This window comes from Procambarus clarkii, chromosome 69 (genome assembly GCF_040958095.1).
Source record: "Procambarus clarkii isolate CNS0578487 chromosome 69, FALCON_Pclarkii_2.0, whole genome shotgun sequence".
NCBI classification, from domain to species: domain Eukaryota; kingdom Metazoa; phylum Arthropoda; class Malacostraca; order Decapoda; family Cambaridae; genus Procambarus; species Procambarus clarkii.
This window is the reverse complement of record NC_091218.1, coordinates 6,081,216-6,085,243: the sequence shown is the minus strand read 5'-3', so window position 1 is coordinate 6,085,243 and position 4,028 is coordinate 6,081,216. Positions and strand designations below refer to the sequence as shown.

The 4,028-nt window shown below is 46.0% G+C and overlaps 1 long non-coding RNA gene across 1 annotated transcript; it reads left to right on the top strand.

The window, feature by feature from the left end:
* The first annotated feature begins 434 nt into the window (after nucleotides 1–434).
* On the top strand, nucleotides 435–3,439 carry LOC138355728 (uncharacterized). Its single transcript, XR_011224012.1, has 2 exons — nucleotides 435–2,084; nucleotides 2,588–3,439. It is a non-coding gene; the product is annotated as an uncharacterized lncRNA (long non-coding RNA).
* The last annotated feature ends 589 nt before the right edge of the window (nucleotides 3,440–4,028 follow it).

Here is a 4,028-nt window from a genome sequence, read left to right as displayed (position 1 = left end):
CAGGTTGTGCTATTTGCAGAGTCCCTAAGTAAATTATTAAGTAAAAGTCAGCCAGGATGTGCTATTTGCAGAGTTACTAAGTAAATTATTAAGTAAAGTCAGCCAGGATGTGCTATTTGCAGAGTTACTATGTAAATTATTAAGTAAAGTCAGCCTGGATGTGCTATTTGCAGAGTTACTAAGTAAATTATTAAGTAAAGTCAGCCAGGATGTGCTATTTGCAGAGTTACTATGTAATTATTAAGTAGAGTCAGCCAGGATGTGCTGTTTGCAGAGTTCCTAAGTAGATTATTAAGTAAAGTTAGCCAGGATGTGCTATTTGCAGAGTTACTAAGTAAATTATTAAGTAGAGTCAGCCAGGATGTGCTATTTGCAGAGTTACTAAGTAAATTATTAAGTAGAGTCAGCCAGGATGTGCTATTTGCAGAGTTACTAATTACTAGTCTTTTGCTGGGTTACCTTTATGCTTCTCCCCCTCCTGTCTAGGCATGTTTAGGTATGGCTAGCGGTGCGCGAGCCGCGGCTTATCGGTTGCCCCCCCCCCCCCCCGGGTCCCTGTTTACTCGGTCTCGCCCGCTTACTTCCGCATTCTTCCACCCCATTCTACGTTATCGCCTCTCGCTTTTGGGCCTATGTCCTTTCTCAGACCGGGTTGTGTACCGTCCAGCGCGCCTCGGCGACGTTATCTTCTCTTCGGCCCTCTGTCATTTCCGCCCCCCCCCCCCCCCCCCAGCCGTGCGGGCTCGCCTGTGCGAAACGTCCCCTTGGTTCCTCCTACGTCTGCGTGTCTGTTATTTTTGTTATTGTTGGACTCTCAATTTGATTCGTATTTATTACGGAAAAATTTTTCTCCTGCAATTTACTCTTTGTTTAAGTTTCACGTTCAATTTGTTATTAAGGGACTATCAATTAGGATTTGTATTAATCTATTGCTTTGCCTCTGTGCCTTTAAGTTATTTTCAGCTAAGGTACGCTAGTTGCAGTGCATTCGGGTGGCCCCCCCCCCCCACAATTTTTTTTCTCCTCCGGTTATTTCGTCCTATTACACTCGTTTCCCTCATTATATATTCTATTCTGAATTTTGTGCATTATATCTGACCACCCATTCTTCATCGTATCGACAGTACTTTAAGTTACATTTGGATGCTACCGAGAAGTTTAGCATGGCCTCGCGCACGGTGTCATGCAAAAAACTGGCCATTCGGCCTTCCTTTCGGCAAGCTCAAGCCAGTCAGTTAGCATGACGTCGGCCAGCTTGTGGTTGGCCAGCGCAGCCAGCATGCTGTTGGCCATAGGTCGCTAACGTTCTTTGGCCATCCGGCCTTCTGGGCTATTTTACTCTTCTTGTTCCTTCGCCATTGTTGTTTCCTACTACGTAATAGTATTCTATTTAATTTTACCTCATCTATCATTAGGTTAGGGGCCCCTTACCTCCAACCGCTATTCCTTCCACTGCGCTCTGCCCGCTTGGCGCTCAATGCCGGTTTCTTCTGTTCCCTTTATTCGAAGCCACGACAAGCCGGAACCCCCCCCCCCCTTCACACCCTACTGCGGCGAGGAAGAGAACGCGAGCCGGATATTCCTCTGATCACCATCAACGCACGCAGCGGTGCCGGGATGCAGCCGCCCAGGGCCTACGATAATACTATTATCTTCTCTTTATTTGCTGGGCTATATGGCAGTATTAATATTATTCCGTACCGTTACTGTCATTCCAGTATTATTTTATTAAAATATAAATTGTTATTATGGTTTGGCGTTGCTTTCTTAATTTCTTCCATTCTGCGGCACTTGCCGTCATCTGTTATTTACGATATTACATTGTATTCTTCATTGTACGATTATTTACGACATTGTATTCTTATTATTATCCTTATTACAGTTACTGAATGGCAGCTCCCTGCCGTCGATTTCACTTTGCTCCTGTTCTAAAGATGTTGCCGAAGTTCACGGCGTACTAGCTGCGGCTCGCAGACGCTCATTGACAACACAAGACTACACTCAGCGGCCACTCAAGGCAGACTCCTTGGCTTCTATCCAGCCCAATCACCCGTCTGGAGGCAGAGATGGGATAGAGACCAAGGGTAATGTTCTCCGCTCACATTCTACATCCGATTAGGACACAAGCATGTTATAGATTTGGCTTTAAGAATTGGTTCTTATTCCATTTTATTGTTTATGTATATGTTGCTTAGTTGTTATACCCTTTCTTGGTATATGTATTGTTTATATTCAAGATTTATAGTGTTTCGTCTTACCCTGTTATAGTTGCTTTGTGCCTCCTTGCTGTTCTCCTACCGGTTTTCTCCCACCTTTGCTCTTAGCAAAGGTACTTCCCCCTTCCGTTTGCTGGAAGATTCTTAGATTTGTTAGCCCCCCTTCATTGCTACAGTATAATTATTCGGATGCTCTTTATTCATCCAGGATTGTTAATTAAGGTTTCTCTTAATTCCTGCTGCCGGGCTCCCTCCCCCGTTTTTCGTCTCCGTATTGATTCAGCTAGGGTTTCCCTCTCGTCTGTGCTCTTGCCTGTCACGATAACACTGCACGCCGCTTCTGCCCACCCTTACTGCCTTATATCTTTCAGCCCGGGGGAGGTGAGCTACGCGACAAAAAATCGACGCACGCTCCGACTGGACCAGGTATCGCTTACATGGTCAGGAATCAACACTCTTCGGATCCTACAAGCACAGATCCTACAAGCGCTCCTGTCACCAGGCGAGATTTCTCCAGGATCCTACGCGCTGCCCTCTCGGCGCTAGGCTTGACTTCAGATGACTACGCTCCGCACCCAGCTGTCTCGGGACGGGCTCGCCACATCAGAAATAATGGCAAACGGCAGGCGGAAGAGTAGTGCTCACATCCTACGTCAGACGGGACGTTGTTGCTCTGCTACATTGAGTGCCTCACGCGGCCAGCTGGCACTCGCCCTTCGGGGGGGGGGGTCCGGCCGCTGGCCTGCGGTGGGGGTGCAGCGCCGGTCCCCAAGTGTCCCGCTGTCCGCAGCTAATACTTTGCCCAGTCTAGGTGCTAGTAAGCCCTACTTGTAGTCACACCCCCTTCTCCTTATCCATTAGGTCTTTTACGGCCTCTTGGCCGGGTACATTACGTGTTATGTGGTCTCTCACTTATTAGTTATTCTTTGTGTCCTGCCTGTTATATCCTAGTGTTATATAATTACTACACATTTGCACTCGGCTTTAATTCTAGTACCAGTTAACCTTTAGGTTTCTGCAGAATTAGTTTCCATGTCACTATAGGCTAAGGTCTCATACTTACTACGGGTGTACCTTTTAAGTTAAATCTAGTCCTTGGAATTGTTACTGTTAATTCTTACTTTATATATTTACTTTATATATTTTAATATAAACGTTATATATTCCTTAAATTATATTTGAAACTTTGTATATTTACATGTTCAATATTAAGTTTTATATAATATCAACTTTGTTAAGTCTATAATATAAACCGTGTTTAATATAAACTTTATATAATTACTTACTTTATGTGAACTTTATATATTTACATGTTCTGCAGAATTTAATCTTCAATAAACTTTAACGCCCCATACTGCCAGTATCTTTCTCCCCCTGGTCAGAAAATGGTCACTGCTTGCATCACAAGCGGGGATGTTTCTGGCGGGGGAGAAAGAAACAATTGCGCAGCGCGTCCCGCGGCGTTGCGTGGGCAGTTTGGGGCCGTATAAATACGGGCGCACACTGGGGCTCCGCCTCACTCCGCCTGCCCTCGCAAAACCCCACCCTCCCCCCCTTTGCAAGCGGCTGCTTTTGTACCCCCGTCATGCTTTGCACAGTTGTCCCGATTGTCTCCCCACTGCATGTGGGAAGGGGGGTGCAGCGCCGGTCCCCAAGTGTCCCGCTGTCCGCTGCTAATACTTTGCCCAGTCTAGGTGCTAGTAAGCCCTACTTGTAGTCACACCCCCTTCTCCTTATCCATTAGGTCTTTTACGGCCTCTTGGCCGGGTACATTACGTGTTATGTGGTCTCTCACTTATTAGTTATTCTTTG